At 38.9% G+C, this 23,698-nt stretch overlaps 1 non-coding gene across 1 annotated transcript; it reads left to right on the top strand.

Annotated features, from left to right (window-relative positions):
* The first annotated feature begins 9,383 nt into the window (after positions 1-9,383).
* LOC112773934 (small nucleolar RNA R71) lies at positions 9,384-9,490 on the top strand. Its single transcript, XR_003188454.1, has one exon. It is a non-coding gene; the product is annotated as a small nucleolar RNA R71 (small nucleolar RNA).
* The last annotated feature ends 14,208 nt before the right edge of the window (positions 9,491-23,698 follow it).

Here is a 23,698-nt window from a genome sequence, read left to right as displayed (position 1 = left end):
CCTAAATCCTAATCCTAAGAGAGAGGAAAGAACCTCTCTCTCTAAAAACTACATCTACTCCTAAAATTGTGAATATGAAAGCTCCCATGAATGGATGTATTCCTCCACTTTATAGCCTCTAATCTCTATTTTTTGGGCCGAGAACTGGGTCAGAAACAGCCCAGAATTCGCTGGTCTCGAATTCAACCATGCTGGATTTTCGTCACTGCAACATAGCCGCATGGATCACGCGGTCGCGTTGCCTAGCGTGAGGGGAACTATAGCATAATAAATATCAAATCGAAGCCCTTGACGTTAGCTTTCCAATGCAACTGGAACCGCGTTGTTTGGACCTCTGTAGCTAAAGTTATAGCCGTTTGAGTGCGAAGAGGTCAGGCTGGATAGCTTAGCAATTTCTCCAACTTCTTGTATTCCTTCCACTTTTGCATGCTTCTTTTCTATCCTCCAAGCCATTCCTGCCCTATAATCTCTGAAAGCACTTAGCACACATATCAAGGCATCTAATGGTAATAAGAGAGGATTAATAATAAGCAATTATAAGATCAAAGAAGCATGTTTTCAATCATAGCACAAAATTAGGAAGGAAATATAAAACCATGCAAATATTATGAATAAGTGGGTAAAGAGTTGATAAAATCCACTCAATTGAGCACAAGATAAACCATAAAATAGTGGTTTATCAGAATTGCAGAAAATTAAATGGCGGGAAAGTAAATACCAGAAACAGTAAACGCTGGAATTAAAGAGATGAATGTAAATGGTGGAAAGTAAATTGCAGAATCTTAAATGGGAATGGGGTAATTGCTCATAAAAGTAAATGGCAGGAATTAAAGAGAATGGATAAGATCAGAAATGGGAAGTTCATTGGGCTCAGGAGATGTTGCATTCTCCGGATCAAGTTTATTTTCATCTCTTCCTCAATCAATGCATTCATTGATCTCCTTGGCAATCTTAAGTGATTGAATCACAATTCCTTGTAATTCAATCTCTCAAATCTTGATCAATAGCCAATTCCTTGGTTAATTGCTCATGAGAAGAGATGAAGTATGGTCACTGATTATACCACATGCATTTCCCAAATCAAGTGTTGGAAGGATTATAGTCACATATCCATCCAAACCCAATTTGGTCCAGCATGAGAAAGCATTTCTAGCATGATCCCTTCATTCCTCTTTCAAGGTTCAGAAGAGATCCAAGTATGAATAGCTTCTTTTCCAGGATAACTACCCAATTGGATGAAGATCGAAAGCTTTCTAGTAAAATCAAGAGAAAAGATAGAAGAAGGAGAATGAAAACTAAAATTGATCCATCAAATTACAACAGAGCGCCCTAACCCAATGAAAGGGGTTTAGTTGTTCATAGCTATGGAAAATGAAAACAAAGATGGAGAATACATGCTGAAAGTAAACTAGAAGTGCAGAGAAAGTAAAATACAGAGAGTAGTTCTAGGCCAAAGGCTCCCTAAAGTTTCTAGCCCTCTCAACTAATTCAAAGCTACTCCTATATATACTACTCTTCTGATCTTCTAGTTGGCTCTTCAAGTCTTGGGTGTGGGCCTTTGGATCCTGAGTTTGAAGTAGTTATCTTCATCATTGGGCTTAGCTTTGCTTGCAGAGAGAAAGTGTGAAGTAGGCAGGGACTTTTAGCTCAGGACGTTAGTGGTGTTAACGTTAAGTGAAAGTGTGGGCTCGAGAACGTTAGTGACAATCACCTTTTTCACTAACGTTGCTCACCCTAGTATGAGCCACGTTAACCTCAACGTTAGTGGCACAAACGTTACCACTAACGTTGCCTCTTGGTCCTTCGCACACGTTATTGGGATTTACCTTTCCCAATAACGTTGATAAACCTCCCCCTTCCCTACATTAGAGTCCACGTTAACTTAGTTAACGTGGCTCTTAACGTAAGCTTGCCAATCCTTTGAGAATGTTAGTGACACTTATCTTTGTCACTAACATTCCAATGTGCCCTTCTTTCTCACGTTAGAGTCCACGTTAACTAAGTTAACGTGGCTTCTAACGTAGTTATGCTAGCCATCTCCAACGTTAGTGACAAAGGTGAGTGTCACTAACGTTGGCTCATCATCTCTTTATCCATGTTAGCTTCCACGTTAACTAAGTTAACGTGGGAGTTAACGTTGCTCATGGTGGCTCTTGGTGGTTCACCCCAACGTTAGTGACAAAGGTAAGTGTCACTAACGTTGGCGACCAATTGCTCTCTCCACGTTAGCTTCCACGTTAACTAAGTTAACGTGGGAGTTAACGTGGCTTATGGAAGCTTGGCCAACGTTAGTGACAAAGGTGAATGTCACTAACGTCGGCTTCCCTTTTGCTTCTTAACGTTAGAAGCCACGTTAACTAAGTTAACATGGCAACTAACGTGGCCAATTATGAGCTTGGTCCAACGTTAGTGACAAAGGGGAGTGTCACTAACGTTGGACTTATTGTCTTCTTCCACGTTAGAATTCACGTTAACTAAGTTAACGTTACTCTTAACGTGGGCTATGATGGCTTCGAGGGCGTTATTGGCGATTATTTTTCTCATTAACTTTGCAAGTTAGCTCCCATTCCACGTTAGAAGTCACGTTAGTTAGATTATCGTGGCTGCTAACGTGGTTCTTCCTTGCTTCTTTTGTCCTGAAATCAAGCAATAAAGTGCATCAAAGTTCTAATCCAAGTCATGGGAAATGCAACATCCAATTTGTCATTAAATTCATGCAAAATCCTCATGAAATCATGTAAAGTGCACAATGTATGCTTGAATCAATATGTAAGTGAATATCTACCGAAAAAGAGCTTATTTTCTAAGAAAATGCATGAAACTACCCTAAAAACAGTAAAGAAAAGGTCAGTGAAACTGGCCAAAATGCCCTGGCATCAAGCAGGCAGGACTTGAACAGGTTGCACCACGTCATGAGGAGCCACACAGATATAGCCAGCAGATCCAGAGGTCCCTCTACAGACAGAGCCTCCGCTTCAGCAGGCAGACCCTCCGACACTCCTAGAGACTGCAGACCCTCAGGCCACCACCGAGACACCAACAGCACATCCTTCCGGAGATGACACTTCTTCACACCCAGCTTGATTGAGCATCGAGGACAATGCTATTATTTAAGTGTGGGGAGGCCGCCATCTCTAGCGAATCTTTTTGGTGAACCACTTTCGAACTCTTTTTATCCTATTTTGTTTATTTTCTGTATTTTATTTTATTTTTTTCTTATTTATCCTTCAGTACTTGCACATTTTCCTTTTACTGTATTTCTGTTTACTTTGTTATATTTTACACTTTGGTTTGTATATATCTTAGATATTTAGTTTAGTTTGCACCTTTAGCTTATTAAGTTGTGATGTAGAAAATATGGATTAATTAGTTTAGTTTACCCTTTTAGCATATGATAACTTGGTTTAATTGAAAATAAAAGAGTAAACTAGAAAATTTAGTTTAACAGAATCACAACAATCCACACACCTTATATATATATAGCAATACATGTTGGTAAATTTACAACATTTTCAAAGAAAATACTTATTTTTATAAAAGCCATTCTAAGATTCACATTGAGTTGAATGGAAACTCTTGATTTCTACTTGCATGATATACATAACTGATATATGGTTTTTGAGCCAAAGAACACACAACTCGTGAGTTTTTGAGCTTAATTGTATGGTTATATTTAACCATAAATTTTATTCCTGTGTGTTTCACACTTCTTTTCTATGCTTGCAATCTTTACATTGTTTCAATCTATATGTCCAATATAAAATGTAGATACATACCTGCATGTGATTGAGGCCATTATTTATTTTGCTAACTTATCCCAAATAAGCCTACCCTTTTATGTCACCCTTGTTAGCCCCCTTGAGCCTTTTAATCCCCTTTTGTTCTATAACCACATCACTAGCCTTAAGCAGAAAAACAAAATTAAAAAAATCCCAAAAAAAATCTTTGGTTAGCTTAAGATAGAGATTGTGTATCCACTAAGTGCGGAGAAATGTGGGAACATGGGTTGATAGAAAAGGTATTAAGTTAATAAAATAATCAGAAATTCGGGAGCATGCTCATGTGAAACTAAAATAATTAAAATACCATGTGCATTGAAAATATTGTGTTTATGGTTCAAAAAAAATCCTTTTTAATTAAATAAATAAATAAGGGGACAAAATTACCCCAATAATGAGTTTAGTAAAGGAATCAATGCACGTGGAAGTAAAATAAAAAAAAATTAAATTGGTACATGGGTATGTGATAAGAAAGTGGGAAAATTATGGGAAGCTAGGCAAAATTTTAAAAATTATATAGAGTATGTATATGTTAGTTGAGATCTTAGACTATTCAAGGATTCAATTTATAGCTCACTTAGCCTTATATATATTCTCACCTTTACTTTGGTCCCATTACAACCTTGAAAAGACCTCATGATGTTTGTATGTATGCATTGGATATTTGTTGATTGGTTAGATGAAGAAAAAAGTTTTAGAAAGTATGAATAGAAAAGAATAGAGTGATTAACCCCAAACACTGAGTGATTAGAGAGTAAACACAAATCCAGTGAGGGTTCAACAGCTTATCTCCATATATCCAAATTTAATTATTTAATTGTCTTGCAAGTTTGCAAATTCCTTTAACTCAACTCAATTGTGAAAGTGCTTTAACATGATTTAGGATTGGCTATGCATATATGATTCCTTGAAAATATGAATCAAATTAACCACATGTAAGCTCTATATATATATATAGGTGGATAATAATTAGAATTGCATGATTCATTTAGGTAGCTTGTATTTAGGATAGATTGCATTGCATAAGATTCCATCATTCTACCTTCACTATTTCTCTTGGATTTAGCATGAGGACATGTTAATGTTTAAGTGTGGGGAGGTTGATAAACCCATATTTTATGATTCGTCTTATGCTCAATTAAGTGTTTTTATCAATTCTTCACCCACTTATTCATGTAAATTGCATGGTTTTACTATTCCTTCCATATTTTATGATATATGTGAAAACATGTTTCCTATACTTTGAAAATATTTAATTTAATTATCCTTTATTATCATTCGATGCCGTGATCTGTGTGTTAAGTGATTTCAGGCTTTATAGGACAGGAATGGCATAGAGCACAGAAAGGAAACATACAAAAATGGAAGGAAAGCACAAAAATGGAGTTTTGAAGAAAAAGGCAGCGACGCGCACGCGTGGACAACGCGGACGCGTGCCTAGCACAAAATGGCAGCGACGCGTACGCGTGGACGATGCGGACGTGTGCCTTGAGCAGAACGCAAATGACGCGTACGCGTGACTGACGCATACGCGTGACAAGGAAAAACTTCAAACCACGCGAACGCGTGACCCACGCGCACGCGTGACGAACGTCACGTGTAGAAAATTGCAGAAGTCACCCCCAGCAATTTCTGGGCCCTTTTTCGGCCCAAATCTAAGCCTAGAAACACATAATAGAAGCTAGAGAATAGGGGATTCAACAAGAACAATTAAGACAACTTCATTATTCACAAATTGAGGATTAGATGTAGTTTTTAGAGAGAGAAGCTTTCTCCTCTCTCTTAGGTTTTAGAATTAGGATTTCTCTTATTTTATGATTACTTCTCTTCAATCACATGTTCATTGTTCCTTTAATTTATTTCCTACTTTTATTTATTCTATTACTTTAATTGATATTTATCTTTTCAATTTGGTTTATGAACTCCATGTTAGGATTGATGTTCTTAATTAATACATATTGATGTATTTCAGATTTATAATTGTTTTATTCAGTTATTGATGCTTTTAATTTAATTTAGATTTTTCTCCTTTTTGCTTTGGTTAAGTAATTGGTAACACTTGAGTTGTCAAACTCAGCAGTTGATTGAGATTTGGGAGTTACTAATTGATTTGGATCGCTCTAAAGCTAGTCTTTCCACAGGAGTTGACTAGGACTTGAGGATCAAATTAATTAGTCCACTTAACTTTCCTTTATTTAGTGAGGGTTAACTAAGTGGGAACAAAATCCAATTCTCATCATACCTGATAAGGATAACTAGGATGGGATTTCCAGTTCTCATACCTTACCAAGAATTTTCCTTATAATTATTAATTTATTTTTCTTGCTATTTAAATTACTTGTTCCCTATTTCAAAAACCTAAAATTACCCAATTTCATAACCAATAATAAATCATACTTCCTTGCAATTCCTTGAGAAGACGACCCGAGGTTTAAATACTTCGGTTATAAATTTTATTGGGTTTTGTTACTTGTGACAACCAAAGTTTTTGTACGAAAGGATTCTTTGCTGGTTTAGAAACTATACATACAACGTAATTATTTTTATAAAACTTTTTTACCGGCAGGAATCCAATTCGTCAAGGGGATTTTGAAACTCCCTGGGTCCTTCATTTTCTGGGATAGCTTCCTTTGTATTATGGCACTACACTCCTCAGTTAGCACTATGGTCTCTTTTTCTCCCCAGTTTCTCTTGTCATGAGCTCCTTCAGAAATTTGGCATAGAGTGGCATTTGCTCTAATGCCTCAGCAAATGGTATATTGATTTGGAGCTTCTTGAAGATCTCTAAAAATCTAGAGAACTGGCCATCCTTCCCATCTTTCCTCAGCCTTTGTGGATATGGTGCTTTTGGCACATAAGGCTTCAAGATTGGATTTGGTGATGATGGGGTAGGGGTCTCCTCTTCTTTCTTATTTTCAGGATTTTCTGCAGCTTCTTTTTGTTGGTTGCTCTGGCTTGGGTTTGCTTCTTCCACCACCTTTCTGCTTCTAAGTGTGATGTCTTTGCATTCCCCTCTTGGGTTAGCCATGGTATCACTGGGAAATATATGTGTAGACATAGGAATTTGTTTGGATAGAATCCCCACTTGTGCTTCCAACTTTGAAATGGCTGCGCCTTGATTCTACAGATTTGACCTATACTCTTCTTGGTTGGCATCTATCCTCTTGTCACCTTGTGTTTGCCTCTCCAAAAGAGTGGAAATAGTTCCTGTCAGCTGTGATGATAGTTGTGCTATTGCAGCTTCGACTCTCTCAAAGTTGCTCTTAATCTCACATGGTTGCATGGTTGAGGTTGATGTGTATTTGTTGAGTGGAATGATATGATGTGTTTTGTGCATTGTGGTAAGGTCTGTTATTGTTTGATTGATGGTTGGGGTTGTGGTTGTGGTATTGATTGGCTTGGTATGGCTTTGTATGATCTGGATTGTGGCTTTGTTGGTTCCCCCACCCAAAGTTTGGGTGGTTCTTCTAACCTGCATTGTACGTCTTGGAGTTGGGGTCATATGGAGGTCTAGAATTGTTCACATAATTGGCTTGTTCACATTCACCTTCGACTTCTAGTGCATCTCCTTCTTGTTGAGGGGCTTGGGCTTGGATGGCTGAGACTTGGTTACTCTCCATCTTCTTGGTCAAGACTGCTAGTTGTGCAGTGATCAATTTGTTTTGGGCCAGCAAAGCATCCATTGAGTTGAGCTCCATCACTCCTTTCTTTTGAGTTCTTTCTAAAGCATAGAAGTACTCATTCTCAGCTACAGTCTCTATGACATCTATGGCTTCCTCAATGGTTTTCTTCTCGTTCAGTGAGCCTCCAGAAGAATGATCTACTGCTTGATTTGACTCATATGACAGCCCTTCATAGAAGATGTGTAGTTGCACCCTGATATCGACGGAGGTTCAATTCGCATGTGGGTTAGGAACTCAGTTATCTAAAGGAAATGGATTTAACGTTGTAAGTATAGTCCCAACCTGACGAATTGACCCTTCAGATCAAATTGGAAATTCACAAGATATGTCACAAGCAAAACCAAATTAAAACCGAGAGTATTAGACTCCCGAGTCGTCTCCCTAGGAGCACTTTAGAACAATGAGTGTGCAATTCTAGTTGTAGTGATCAACGGGTTGTGAATGAAGAAATGAACATATAAAGCAATAAAAGAACATGCAAAATTGTAATGATTGAACGCATTAAGAAATTAAAGAACCGACTATGTAATATAAACAAGTAAAGTATGAAAGAAATCAACATATAAAGGTATAAAAGATTGAAAGCATAAAGAAAAAAAGTCTTGGCTTGGAGTGAGCTAAGGATCCTTTCCTTGTTGGAACCACAACTATGACAATTATGATGGATTAGTCTCACTTGATCAACCCTCACATCGGAAGGTAAGTTAAATGAGCATAAGTGTACTTAACCCACAAATCCTAACTTGCTTGCTAATTACCTTAGCAACAAATTAGCGTTAGTAGGAACAAGAACAATTAACAACCCAAGAATTGAAACTAAATGTTGGACATTCCAACTCTAGGAACCCAATTGCTCACTTTCCCCAAGCCAAGAACCAAAAATTTAGCCTATAACCATGTTTGGCATTTTGTCAAACACTTGGTGGGCAAAAAGCTTAAACATGAGGAAAATGAGTAAGGACTTAAAACTAAAGCAACAATTGATCTCAATCAACATGGATAACACAAGAGAGCATATAATCAACATCCAACATCAACTTCATCAACAAGAAATTGGAATTGCAAGAGAAAAGTAAAATTGAACTATAACTTAAATTAGAAGAAAGAGCAATGACAATGTAACTATAAAGAGTAATAACAAGAAATTACTTACAATGAGGGCTTGCAAAATCCAAGATCAAAAATGGAAATGGCACTTGAATGTAAAACCCTAATATAAACCCTAATAGAGATGATGAAAAACTTAGAGAAAAACTAAACTAAAACTTCCTACCACTACTCCTAAACTATTCTAAAATGATATGTTATGTTGTGGCTTCCTTCTCCCCTCTAATATGAGCTAGAAGACTTTATAAACGGGCCTCCAAAGCCCTCAAATCGCGAGGCACGTGCTATTTTAATGAAGTCATGTGCGGCCACCTGTGCGGACGCACAGACGCGTGCGTCCGCACACTTCGAAAGAAATCCAGGCCTGTGCGGACGCACAGGAAGGTGTGCGCACACACACTACTCGATGCATGGCTGGACGTGCGACGCGCTCGATGCACTCCACGTGCTCTGCTTGGAAGGCTGTGCGTACACACAGGTAGCTATGTGCATGCACATGTCTCTGAGCTCACTCCTTTGATTTCTCTTGCTTCCTCCACTTTGCATGCTCTTCTTCCATTTTCTCCAATCTATTCCTACCTTATACACCTGAAAGCACTTCACCAAAAATATCAAGGCATTGAATGGAAGGAAAATGGAATAAAATAGATTAAATTAAGTATAAAAGAGCATATTTTCATGATCAAGCACAAATTGGGAGGAGAGATCAAAAGCATGCTATTCAAGGGAATAAGTATGAGTTTATGTGATGAAAATCCATTCAATTCTAACCAAAAATCATCATCAAATATGGATTCATCACACCCACTCATTGAACTTATCAGGTGGGCATTTCCTTGTCAAGTCCTTGAACCTGTCCCAGGCTTTATAGAGTGTTTCACCATCTTGTTGTCTGAAAGTTTGCACCTCAGCTCTTAGCCTGTTGACTCTCTCTGGAGGGTAGAATCCTGCTAGAAATTTATTTACAACATCATCCCATGTGGTTAGACTCTCCTTGGGGAATGTGGTGCACGAAATTGTGATCATCAATGGCGCCAACAACTTGGTACGCACAATTGTAATCTCAACTCTTTGTCACAACTCCGCACAACTAACCAACAATTGCACTGGATCGTCCAAGTAATAAACCTTACATGAGTAAGGGTTGATCCCACAGAGATTGTCGGCTTGAAGCAAGCTATGGTCATCTTGTAAATCTCAGTCAGGCAGATTCAAATGGTTATTATAGAGGATTGATAATTAAAAGATGAATAAAATATAAAATATAGATAGAGATACTTATGTAATTCATTGGTGAGAATTTCAGATAAGCGTATGAAGATGCTTTGTTCCTTCTGAACCTCTGCTTTCCTATTGCCTTCTTCCAATAATTCATACTCCTTTCCATGGCAAGCTTATGTTGGGTTTCACCGTTGTCAATGGCTACCTCCCGTCCTCTCAGTGAAAATGGTCCAAATGCGCTGTCACCGCACGGCTAATCAGCTGTTGGTTCTCGATCATGTTGGAATAGTATCCATTGATCCTTTTGCGTCTGTCACTATCCCTAACACTCGCGAGTTTGAAGCTTGTCACAGTCATCCCTTCCCAGATCCTACTCAGAATACCACAGACAAGGTTTAGACTTTCCGGATCTCAAGAATGCTGCCAATTGATTCTAGCCTATACCACGAAGACTCTGATCTCAAGGAATGGAAGGCTCGGTTGTCAGGCAAGGCAACCATGCATCATGAACCAGGAGACTAAGAGATACGCACTAAAGCTATTGCAAGTAGAACGGAAGTGGTTGTCAGACACGCGTTCATAGGTGAGAATGATGATGAGTGTCACGGATCATCACATTCATCAGGTTGAAGAACGAGTGTATATCTTAGAGAAGAAATAGGCTTGAGTTGAATAGAAAAATAATAGTACTTTGCATTAATTCATGAGGAACAGCAGAGCTCCACACCTTAATCTTTGGTGTGTAGAAACTCCACCGTTGAAAATACATAATAACAAAAGGTCTAGGCATGGCCGAATGGCCAGCCTCCAGAGAGGGTTCAATCATCAAAACATGATTCTAGGATAGATTGAAAGATGAAAATACACTAGTAAAACGTCCTATTTATAGAAAACTAGTAACCTAGGGTTTACAGAAACGAGTAAATGATGCAGAAATCCACTTCCGGGCACACTTGGTGTGTGCTTGGGCTGAGCATTGAAGCTTTCATGTGTAGAGACTTTTCTTGGAGTTAAACGCCATCTTTTGTGCCAGTTTGGGCGTTTAACTCCAGCTTCTATGCCAGTTCTGGTGTTTTGACGCCAAAATTTTTATGCTAACTTGGAACGCCGGTTTGGGCCATCAAATCTCAGGCAAAGTATGGACTATTATATATTTCTGGAAAGCCCAGAATGTCTACTTTCCAACGCAATTAAGAGTGCGCCAATTGCGTTTTTGTAGCTCCAGAAAATCCACTTCGAGTGCAGGGAGCTCTAAATCCAACAGCATCTGCAGTCCTTTTTCAGCATCTGAATCAGATTTTTGCTCAAGTCCCTCAATTTCAGCCAGAAAATACCTGAAATCACAGAAAAATACACAAACTCATAGTAAAGTCCAGAAATGTGATTTTTATTTAGAAACTAATAAAAATATAATAAAAACTAACTAAAATATACTAAAAACATATTAAAAATAATGCCAAAAAGCGTATAAATTATCCGCTCATCAGAATGCTTCCAACCACTTTGCTGCCTTATCTCTGAGTGAGAAAGGGAACAAAAGTAACTTGTAGGTGTCAGGGTGCACACTATTGGACTTTACAGTGTCACAAATCCTCAAGAATGTACTGAGATGTTGATTTGGGTCCTCCTGGGCTCCTCCTCCATATGAAGAATTATTCTAAACAAGTGTGATGAGTTGAGGTTTCAACTCAAAGTTGTTAGCATGGATTGTTGGTTTGAGGATGCTGCTGCCACAGTTTCCTAGATTTGGGTTGATATAGGAGCCTAAGACTCTCCTCTCTTGCCCAACATAATTTCCAGCATCTCCTCTAACATTGTCTTGTACTTTGTCATCCATGGTGGTTCTCAGATCTTCCTCCACTAGTTCCTCTCCAACTATGCCTTTGTCTCTTGCTTCCCTTCTTAATCTAAGGAAGGTCCTCTCAATTTCACTATCAAAAGAGGCTGAAGTTTCTCCCTTTCTACCTGTCATACATTCAACAAACCGTAAGTAGACGACAAGTGAAAGAATCACTCTAGTGAAGATTAGTGGTTAACTTGGTTGATGCAATTAATCAAACAGTTAGAAGAGTGGAATTATGAGCAATGAATAGCTAAAATAATCAAAGTAAAAAATACGGAAACAGAGTTGACAGAAAAGTATTGAGCTAAAAGAAAATAACAAGGTAATAAAATTGCTTAATCTAGCTCCCCGATCAATTTAATCATTGTCAAATTCAAACCAATCTCGGCAACAGCGCCATAAAACTTGATGAGCGGAATTCATACCCCATTATAAAATTTGTGAATCCGTTCTTTTGGTAAGCGCACCAAAATTATCGTCAACTAATAACCCATAGTGGAGTGGGATCGTATCCACAGAGATTGGTAGATTTGAACAACTTTAATCAATTGGTGAATTAGTCAAGCTAAGCAGAATAGATTGTGATTACATAATTGTAAATGTGCAGAAATATAAATGACTCAAAGGTAAAAGAAAGCAGTAAATACCAGAATTGAAAATGGCAACAAAATTAAAGAGCAGAAACTTAAATGACTTAATAGTAAATGGGAATGGGGGAAATTGCAGAATGTAAAGAAAGCTATAAAGAAAGTGGAAGATAAGAATAGGGGAATTCATTGAGATCAGGAGATATTTTCTCTTTGGATTAAATCTAGCTCATATCCTCTTCAATCATGCAACTCATTGACCTCTTGGCAATCATGATTGATTGAGCCCCAATCCCTTGGTGACTCAATCTCTCAGATCTTGATCAATAGCCAATTCCTTGGTCTAATTGCTCATGAAGAGAGATATGCTTGGTCCCTAATTATACCACACATCATCATAGGTCTAATTGATTTTATTTCAAGTGTGAGAAGTGATTTCTAGCATGATTTTATGTTTCCTTTTCCAAGGTTCCCATGAAACCCGTTTTTCATTCAACCCCTTTTCCAAGGTGATTGAACACTAGCATGAAGAACGAAATTCCTTCTAGAAAATCAAAGAGAAGATGAAGAGAAGAAGAAATTCACTTTCATTAATCCATCAAGTACAACAAAGCTCCCTCTCTCAATGAGAGGGAATTTAGCTACTCATAGCTCAAGAAAAAGTAAAAGATGAAAAAAGTGAATCTAACTATGCTTCAACTAATAGCTCAACTGCTTAACCCCTTTTTCAGTACTTCCAAGGGGTATATATACTACTCCTAACAATAGCAAATAAAGAAAAATACAAAAGTGAGAGTAAAATTATTTTTTTGGAGGGAAAAGAAACTCATAAAACGTGATCTCACAGTTGGCGTGTGATGGGCGCTTCAATGGCATGCCACGCCTTGCTCTGATTATCCCTTGGCGTGCCACGCCCATTCCTCAAGTTGCACTCCTGATAAACCACTATTTCATGGTTTATCTTGTGCTCAATTGAGTGGTTTTTATCTACTTTTTACCCATTTATTCATACTATTTGCATGGTTTTACATTTACCTTTCTAATTATGTGCTTTGATTGAAAACATGCTTCTTTGGACTTATAATTGCTAATATTAATCCCCTCTTATTACCATTAGATGCCTTGATATGTGTGTTGAGTGATTTCAGAGATTACAGGACAGGAATGGCTTGGAGTATGGAAAAGAAGCATGCAAAAGTGGAAGGAATACAAGAAGTTAAAGAAATTGCTAAGCTGTCCAGCCTGACCTCTTCGCACTCAAACGGCTATAACTTTAGCTACAGAGGTCCAAACGACGCGGTTCTAGTTGCGTTGGAAAGCTAACGTCTGGGGCTTCGATTTGATATATAATATGCTATAGTGTCCCTAACGCTAGATGACGCGACCGCGTGATCCATGCGGCCCATCGCAGTGACGAAAAACCAGCGTGGCAAAATCCGAAACCAGCGAATTCTGGACTGTTTCTGACCCAGTTTGCGGCCCAGAAAATACAGATTAGAGGCTATAAAGTGGGGGACTGCATCCATTCAAAAGGAGGCTCTCATTATTCATAATTTTAGGAGTAGATGTAGTTTTTAGAGAGAGAGGTTCTCTCCTCTCTCTTAGGATTAGGATTTAGGATTTCTCTTAGTTTTAGGAGTGACTCTCAATCCCAGGTTGGACGTTCTTTTACTTTATATTTATCTCTTACGTTCAGATACTTTAATGCTTATATTAGTTATGTTGCCTATTTGGCTTATGCTACATTCAATGTATGATTTTCTTAATTAATATTATTTGAGGTATTTCAGATTTAAGATTACTTTGCTTTTAATTTAGTTTAGATATTTTCTCCCCTTTTGTTATTGGTTAAATAATTGGTGACTCTTGAGTTATCAAACTCATTGTTGATTGAAAATTGGAATTCTTCAAGAATTAATTCACCCACTTAACTTACCTTCATAGTTAGAGGTTAATAAAGTGGGAGAAAAATCCAATTCTCATTACAATTGATAAGGATAACTGGGATAGGACCTCTAGTCCTCATACCTTGCCAAGAGTTTATTTTATTATTATTATTTTATTTTACTTGTTACTTAACTAACTTTTTACCTTGATCCAAAACCCCCAATTTACAAACTCATAACTAATAATAAGAACATACCTCCCTGCAATTCCTTGAGAAGACGACCCGAGGTTTGAATACTCGGTTATCAATTTCAAAGGGGTTTGTTACTTGTGACAACCAAAAACGTTTGTATGAAAGGACTTTTGAAGGCAACAAGGATTTATCCGCAACGAGGATTTATCCGCAAATTTCTAGACCACGCAAAAGTTCTCTCATCAAAATGGCGCTGTTGCCGGGGAATTGCAAACGTGTGCCTTATTATTGGTTATTGTAAATATTTGCTTTTTGATTTGTTTTTATTTTTATTTTTATTAAATTAAGAGGTTATTGATTTTTATTTTTAAAATTTTTATCTTATCTTATCTTATTTCAAAAACCAATTTTCAAAATTCAAATTTAAAAAAATTTTTTTAAAATTCAAATTTAAAAATTTTTTTCAAATTTCAAATTTCAAAAATTCAAATTCAAAAAAAAATTTAAAATTCAAATTCAAAATTTAATTTTCAAATTCAAATTTTAAATAACTTTTTAATTTCAATTTGTTTTTATTTTTGTTTTTAAATTTTTATTAGTTACTATGAATTCTCACCCCTCTCGCTTCAAGTTTGATTCCAATGTTGTTGTTAGGAATGAAAACTATAATGAAAATATGCATCAAAGTTGGAAGAATCAAAGATGGGAGGAGCCACAAGGATTTAATCAACCCTCATGGCAACAACCACCTCCAATGGACCATCAACAACGATTCTGTGATGCATATCAAGGCAATGGCTATGGTGAGCACTCTTTTAATTATCAACAACCACCACCATATGCCTATGAACCCTTTGCTCAACATAACTTTGGACCACCCAACTCACAAGCCCTTTTCCGCCATTCACCTCCATATGACCCTAACCCTCAACCACTATACCAACCACCTTATGAGCCATATGAACCATATATAGAACCACCCCAATTCCAATCCAATCACTCCCAACCACCACCACTTTCTTTTGTATCATGTCCAAGTCCGGCAACCCGAGAAGCAGAGGATCGCCTAAGGGAAACAGTAATTAAATTTCAGGCAACCGTTTAACAACTGGGGCAAGTATTAATTCAATGGGCTTCTAGACGCTTAAATACACAAGGATTAGCCACAGCCCCATGTGGACAGTCTAGTGAAGAGCATAGCATGAAGGAGATACCAAAAACCCCAGTGGACAAGACAAAGAATGAATTCGTACTAGAACAAGCAGAAGAAACTGTCATTGTTCAAAAAGAAGAAGAAGTGGTTGAAGACTTAGGAGACGCAGAACCTCCATGGGAAAGTCAAGACATAGAGCCTCCTTCCAAGACGGTTGTAATTGATGCTGAAGAGGGTGTACAACCTCCAAAGCATATCATAGTTGAAGACTTGGAAGAGGTTGATCAAGAGATGGAGATTCAAGAAGAAGAAGCACAACCTCCCATGCCCTTGGAAAGCAATGAAGAGGAGATTGAATTGAAAGAGAGCTACCAAGAGGAAGAGGTTGAAATTGAAGAAGTTTGCAAAGAGGTGGTAGTTATCAGAAAAGAGCACAAGGGAGTGGAGCTTGCAATTTCATTAAAAATACCTCCCCCTAAGTTACCATCATCCTTCACAACATTCAAGTGGGCAAAATTCATATCCCATAGCTTTCTAATCCCACTTGAATATGGGCTACTGGAGACGGATGGTCAACTTAGAGCTCTTTGTGACATTAAGAGTAAGAGGAAGATAGCCAGTGATAAGAATTGTCAAGCAAGGTTCATCATGGTTGGAAGCTTTAAGTTCAAACGCAAAGGTTGGTATAAAGCTCAACTGAATGGGTCTAGGAAGCTGTTTGGTCGCTACAGTGAGAATTCAGATCACCTTTCACCCGGCTGGAAAAATACAGATCCCAACAAGGATGGGTGTAAAAGCAAGATTTGGGATCCTGGAATCTGCTCTGACACTTGTTACCCCGGGAGCCTAAGAATCTTTTTGAAGCTGCTCAAGGGTTTTACATGCCTAGTTTGGGACCCCGGAGGTTACTAGAATCACAAACACTGGTGGAGATTCCTGGATGAGTTCAAGCATAAACCACCATAACAGGAAGCTCATCAAATGTCCAACTTAAGGACTTTAACTAAAAGTGCTAGGTGGGAGACAACCCACCATGGTATGATCGTCCTTTTTCATTTTTATTTAGTTTTATTTGTTTTTGAATTTTATTTTATTTTGTTATATTGAAGCTGGAGTTTTGCATCACATTCATATTAACACCGCATTCTGCATCTTTTCAGATTAATAAAAAAAAAAAAGAGAAGCGAGCACGCGACGCGACTGAATCAGCGACGCGTCCGCGTCGCAAGGAGAGAAGAGAAAATAAAAACGAACAGAGAGTCACGCTGGAGCAAGGCTGGAGGCATGCCAGTGGCACAATTCGTCCCACGCGACCGCATCGCTGACGCGTCCGCGTCGCAGGGGAATACTGGCCTCCCACGCGATCGCGTGCCCCACGCGGCTGCGTGACCTGGATTTCGACGTCAAAGGGTGCATGGCCGAAAGTTGAGCTGGAGTTGGGCTGGAATCGTGCTGAAAGCCCAAGCCTCACCACGTGAACGCGTGCCCCACACGTCCGCGTCACATCTCCAAGATGGCCACTCACGCGATCGCGTCCCCCACGCGATTGCGTCACCCAGGATTTTGGCAATACTAAGTTTTGAACAGAGAGTTGTGCGACCGCGAGGCTGCACTCGCGCCACTAGCACAAATCAAGTCACGCGATCGCGTGCCCCACGCGTCCGCGTAGCCTAACCTTATTGCGCACCACGCGACCGCGTCGCCGGCGTCGCACAACCTATCCAGATTAGTGCCAATTTTCTTATCTTTTCTTCTCCGAATCCTTGTTCTCTTATCTTTTCTTATTTCTTTCTTCTTCCTTTCTTATTTTCTCTCACTCCCATTCTAGTTTATTTAATTTATTTGCATACTCTCATTCATTGCATATTTTTATTTTTCTAAAATTATTATTAGTGTTCAAATATTCTTATTCAACTGTTACATCTTTTCTGGTATTTTCTTGATGCTTAGTGACTTGTTTTAATTCTGATTGAGTAATATTATTTAAATCAATGCCAATCTTTTATACCTGTATTACTTTTACATTGATATGAATTTATATTATCTCTCCTTATCCACACTCTCTCCCTCATTGTTGCAATATTTTGCACCACTAGTATGCCATGTGCTTCTATTGTTTTCTCACTTGCATGTTGTAGCTACCATGTAATTGAGACCCTCACTTTTGGCATTAACCAACCCATGTTTTATTTGTTTTCTATCTTTTCTTTGGGTTACTTTCCTTCCCCTTTTCTTTCAGGATGGCCCCAGGAAGAGAACCGGAAGACGTTCACATGGGAGAGACAAACAAGTTCCTACGCACATTCCTTGATGAGAAAAGCGTCAGTTGAAACAACCCATCCACCTGCAAATCTTAGCATGCACCGAGGACGGTGCAATCTTTAAGTGTGGGGAGGTCGATACGGATCTCCATAGGTTAGTTATTTCCTGACTCAACACCAAAATTTTTATTTTATTTGATTGCTCATTGTTGCATTTGTATGTTTGATTGCATATTTGTTTGATTTTTTGCATATTTTACTACTTGGTTGAAGTAATATTTTCTTTTTCAAGAAACCTTTTAGAGCATTTCACTAATTTGAATAAAATTTAATATTTCACTTGTTTGAAAAAATATTATACTGGAACATGGTTTAGAGCTCGAACACACAAAACCTGTGAGATTTTGAGCCTATTTAGATTGGTTGCATTTTTCAACCAATATTTTATTTTTGATGTGTGTTTTTCTCTCAAAAAATGTGCGCTTACTCTTGGTCATCTTTCTCTTGATCGAGAAATCAAAGAAGCTAGACAAGGGTTTTGCTAAGCCTGCTCAGATGATACCTAATCTAATCATAGGAATCTAAGCTAAGTATGCTCCTCAGTGAACCGGATCAACCACTTAGGCAGGGTTGACTTCTACTGGTGTTGGATTATTCGTAACCATCAACGACTTCACCACCTGGTCCTGAAGCGACTTTTTACTATGCCTTAGCCCTCCCTACCCACTACTGCCCATGCTGACTGCCAACGACAACTGGTACTTGACTTTCGGGCCATCAACAGCGATCCCTTCTACTCTTCCTCCGCTGTTAATCGGAGTACTTGTGCCGCCGTTTCCCCATCAACAGCTCCGAATTGGATCCGTTTTTCTCTTCAAGTGCTTGGGCAAGCTAGTTTCCACGCCTCGTCGGCGACCAAGCAAGTTAACCAATTCCGATTTGACTTTTACCTCGAGGTAAGGGGGAATGCCGCTCCATCTCTGAATCGTGGGGCCCGAAACAGTGTTGATATGGCCGGGTTTGATTCGGCATAGCACAGTGGCGTTTACGTGTTCCCAACAGACTTTGAAAATAACCGATCCCTGGATCGTCTCGCAAGCACAATGAGCCGAAAAGCACTTCCACATACTTGAGTGGAGTGCTCACGCCCTTTATCAAATTGATATGCTGACGCGTATAAACGCGGAAAGTACGATTCCAAATACACCAACTTCTCTCAACTACAAACGCGACCACTCAAAAACCCGATGATTGTTTGAGTTCGTGCTTCTACCTCTTCTGGTCTACCATGAACGGACTCGAAGGATCATGAATTAATAAAGTATTTGGAATCAGCTAGCTGGAAGAGTCTTCCCCTTCTGGCATTAAGAACGAACTCCTTTAGAAGTTGAAACCTAACTGAGGCTATCCAGTAATGTTTTCTTGAAGCTTGATAGAGCACTGGAGCAGAATAGGTAACGAGTAGCTCTTCTTTCACAATCCATTAGGCTCTTCGATTTTCTTCTTAATCCAAGAAACCACATATTCAATATCGATGGAAATAATTCACCACAAGGTAAGTGAATCGAAATAGAAGTTAATTTTCCACTTTGCAAAATTCTTACTGATATTATCATCTTCTATTTTTTAGAAACCACTGCTTACATCTTGTAAGCAACCACTTCCGACATCTATAACATCTTCTAAGCAACCTTTTAATACCTGTTTTTACCATGTGTAATGACTTTCCCATGCCGAATAATACTTTCATATTGATTCTCATTATCACGGTGTAAGGTTAAGTGCAACTCCAGAAGGAGAAACAGACTCCGTTGATGCTAAAGTCAGTAATATGCAGGCCATATATACAGCAAAAGCCTTTTTTAATGCTAGCCTGCGGGGCACAGCTTCCTCCTCCATATTGAACGCTTGCCCACCCGCAATAGCATCCTCCCGAATTCCTTAGGTCTTGCCTAATTCTATATTTCCATAATTTGATGTATACATGCACTTATATGATTGAGGCCTTTATTTCACTGAGCTTACATACCCATATGGCCTTACCTTTCATTATCCCTTGCAAACCAATTTTGATCCTATTGTACCCCCTTTTTTCTTTTTATTTAGCACATCATTAACTCTAAGCGGAAAACAATAATGTCCTTAATTTGAATCCTTAATTAGCTTAGACTAGTGAGAGTGCTTATGATTTAAGTGTGGGAAAAGTGGGTTTGGAAACATTTGGTTTGAGAATTTAGTATGTTAGAATTTTTTGAAAATGTGAAAGAATGTTGAGAATATGTTCATGCATTCAATACTTTAATCATATGCATTGAGAAAAACAAAAGAAAAAAAAATAATATAAAAAAAAAAGAAAAATAAAGTAGAAAAAGAAAAGAAAAAGAGCAAATAATAAAAGGGGACAAAATGCCCCAAAGTAAGTAGTGAAAGCAATGCATATGTACTGTACTTGAATTTAGAATGCATGAATATGTGAAAAACATGATTAATGGATTGTTAGATATTGTATTATGATTACATGGATTGTCTAAAGTTAGGTGGAAAGTTTAAGTTAATTAAGGATTCAGATTTTAGTCCACTTGGCCAAATACAATCCTACCATGACCCTAACCCCATTACAACCCTTAAAAAGACCTCTTGATATGTGTATCTGTGCATTAAATTTTTGTTGAATGGTAGAAGAAGAGCAAGCCTTAGAAAGCAAGGTTAGTAGAAAATTGAGAGATCGAACCTAAAACACTTGAGTGATTAGAGTGTATACACTACCAGTAAAGGTTTGATGCTCAATTCCTTGTTCCCGGCTTTCATGAGCTATTTTCTTCTACAAGTCTATTTGTACTTCATTTTCATGATTTGAAATAGTGAAATCCAATTCATATTTGTTCTTAAAAGATTTGTTTACTTTTAACCAAGTAGGTAGAAACATTTTGCATGTAGTTGCATTCATATAGATAGGTTGCATTTCATACATTCTATCATTCCTCTTCATCTTTATAGTTTCTCTTAAGCTTAGCATGAGGACATGCTTTTGTTTAAGTGTGGGGAGGTTGATAAACCACTATTTCATGGTTTATCTTATGCTCAATTGAGTGGTTTTTATCTACTCTTTACCCACTTATTCATACTATTTTCATGGTTTTACATTTACCTTCCTAATTATGTGATTTGATTGAAAACATGCTTCTTTGGACTTATAATTGCTAATATTAATCCTCTCTTATTACCATTAGATGCCTTGATATGTGTGTTGAGTGATTTCAGAGATTACAGGGCAGGAATGGCTTGGAGGATAGAAAAGAAGCATGCAAAAGTGGAAGGAATACAAGAAGTTGAAGAAATTGCTAAGCTGTCCAGTCTGACCTCTTCGCACTCAAATGGCTATAACTTTAGCTAAAGAGGTCCAAACGACGCGGTTCTAGTTGCGTTGGAAAGCTAACGTCTGGGGCTTCGATTTGATATATAATATGTTATGGTTCCTTTGAGGCTAGGTGACGCGACCACGTGATCCATGCGGCCGCGTCGCAGTGACAAAAAACCAGCGTGGCAAAATCCGAAACCAGCGAATTCTGGATTGTTTCTGACCCAGTTTGCGGCCCAGAAAATACAGATTAGATGCTATAAAGTGGGGGACTGCATCCATTCAAAAGGAGGCTCTCATTATTCATAATTTTAGGAGTAGATATAGTTTTTAGAGAGAGAGGTTCTCTCCTCTCTCTTAGGATTATGATTTAGGATTTCTCTTAGTTTTAGGAGTGACTCTCAATCCCAGGTTCAACGTTCTTTTACTTTATATTTATCTCTTACGTTCAGATACTTTAATGCTTATATTAGTTATGTTGCCTATTTGGCTTATGCTACATTCATGTTATGATTTTCTTAATTAATATTATTTGAGGTATTTCAGATTTAAGATTGCTTTACTTTTAATTTAATTTAGATTTTTTCTCCCCTTTTGGCATTGGTTAAATAATTGGTGACTCTTGAGTTATAAAACTCATTGTTGATTGAAAATTAGAATTCTTCAAGAATTAATTCACCCACTTAACTTACCTTCATAGTTAGAGGTTAATAAAGTGGGAGAAAAATCCAATTCTCATTACAATTGATAAGGATAACTGGGATAGGACCTCTAGTCCTCATACCTTGCTAAGAGTTTATTTTATTATTATTATTTTATTTTACTTGTTACTTAACTAACTTTTTACCTTGATCCAAAACCCCCAATTTACAAACTCATAACTAATAATAAGAACATACCTCCCTGCAATTCCTTGAGAAGACGACCCGAGGTTTGAATACTCGGTTATCAATTTCAAAGGGGTTTGTTACTTGTGACAACCAAAAACGTTTGTATGAAAGGACTTTTGAAGGTTTAGAAACTATACTTGCAACGAGGATTTATCCGCAAATTTCTAGACCACGCAAAAGTTCTCTCATCAACGCCTCCCTTCACTGACCACCCTGGCGTGCCACGCCTTCGAGCCCAAGTGGCACGCCCAGGGTTCTTTTAAGCATTGGGTAGCCTGGCGTGCCACACTTTCGAGCCCAAGTGGCACGCCCAGGCCTTTTTAAAACCTTGGTTAGCGTGGCGTGCCACGCCTTCGAGCCCAAGTGGCACGCCCCGGACTTTTCCTTCCATTATTAGCCTCTGGAAATTTGAACTAGTGTGGCATACCCAAGGTTTGGCGTGCCACGCCCATGATTTTTGCTTGGTCTCTCTCTTTGGAAAGTTGAACTAACGTGGCACTCCCAGGGTTTGGTGTGCTACGCCCTTCATATGCTTGGCTCCTCTGCTTGGCGTGGCACGCCCAGGTCTTCTCTTGGGTGATTGGTGATGGTGGCGTGCCACACTTGGGACTCAAGTGGCATGCCCAGTTGATTTTTAAAGCTGGCGTGCCATGCCTTCGATACCAAGTGACACGCCCATATCGTTGGCATTGTTTCTCCCTCTCTGGAACGTATAACCAGTGTGCCACGCTCAGGTATTGGTGTGCCACGCCCATCATTTGCCTTGGTTCCAGTAGCTGGCATGCCACGCCTAGCATTCAAGTGGTACGCCCAGGTAAGAATCTTGAGCTGGCGTGCCACGCCTTCGACACAAATGGCAAGCCCAGCCTTTGCTTTGGCCTTCTTTGTACCTTGGCATGCCACGCCCAGATACTCAAGTGTCACACCCAAGTAAGGGTGAAAGCTTGTCCCACGCCTTGCTGCTCAAGTGGCACGCCCAGCCTTTTTAACCATCAATTTCCTCTCTGGAATTTTGTACCAGCGTGCCACGCCAAGCTGCTTAAGTGGCACGCCCATTCATTTTTGTCCTTCTTAGCTTGGCGTGCCACGCCTGGTTCCTGAAGTGGCACACCCAAGTGATTTTTAAGCTGGCATGCCACGCCTTCGACACTAAGTGGCACGCCCATGGCTCATGTGGTGGGTTTGGCGTGCCACGCCTAGCCTCGCGTGCCACGCCCCCTTTGGTGGCCTTCATTGTTGCTCTTTGGAAAGTTGTACTAGCGTGCCACGCCCAACTCCTGGCGTGCCACGCCCATGTGTATGCTTGGGGATCCTCTCTGGACTTTAGTACTGGCGTGCCACGCTAGTGTAATTTTGTAGCGTTTCCTTTAAGTGGCACACCCGTTTTGCATGCCCAACTTGTTTTGTTGTTTTCTTCCCCTTTTTGATGTCTTTTTCTCCTGAAATTCAGCACAAACTCATTTCAAAGGAATGTACTGTAATGTTTATCAATTGATGCATGAATTGCAATGATTTAATGAGATTATGCCCTTTTATGGTCCTTTTTATGCAGGAAAAAAGGGTAGATGATGCAAGTCATCAACAACTAAACAAGAAAATGAAAAAAAGAAAAGTGAGAGTACCTTGAAAAGATGAAGAGAAATGGGGGATGTAAGTGAGAAAGGAGGTAGTGAGGAATATGAGAGAGGATAGGAGAAAGAAAGGTGTGGGACCGCCGGAGGTGGTGGTTGCCGCCG

This window comes from Arachis hypogaea, chromosome 18 (assembly GCF_003086295.3).
Source record: "Arachis hypogaea cultivar Tifrunner chromosome 18, arahy.Tifrunner.gnm2.J5K5, whole genome shotgun sequence".
NCBI lineage: Eukaryota > Viridiplantae > Streptophyta > Magnoliopsida > Fabales > Fabaceae > Arachis > Arachis hypogaea.
Note: the sequence above shows the minus strand (reverse complement) of the source record. Positions and strands in the feature narration are given on the sequence as shown.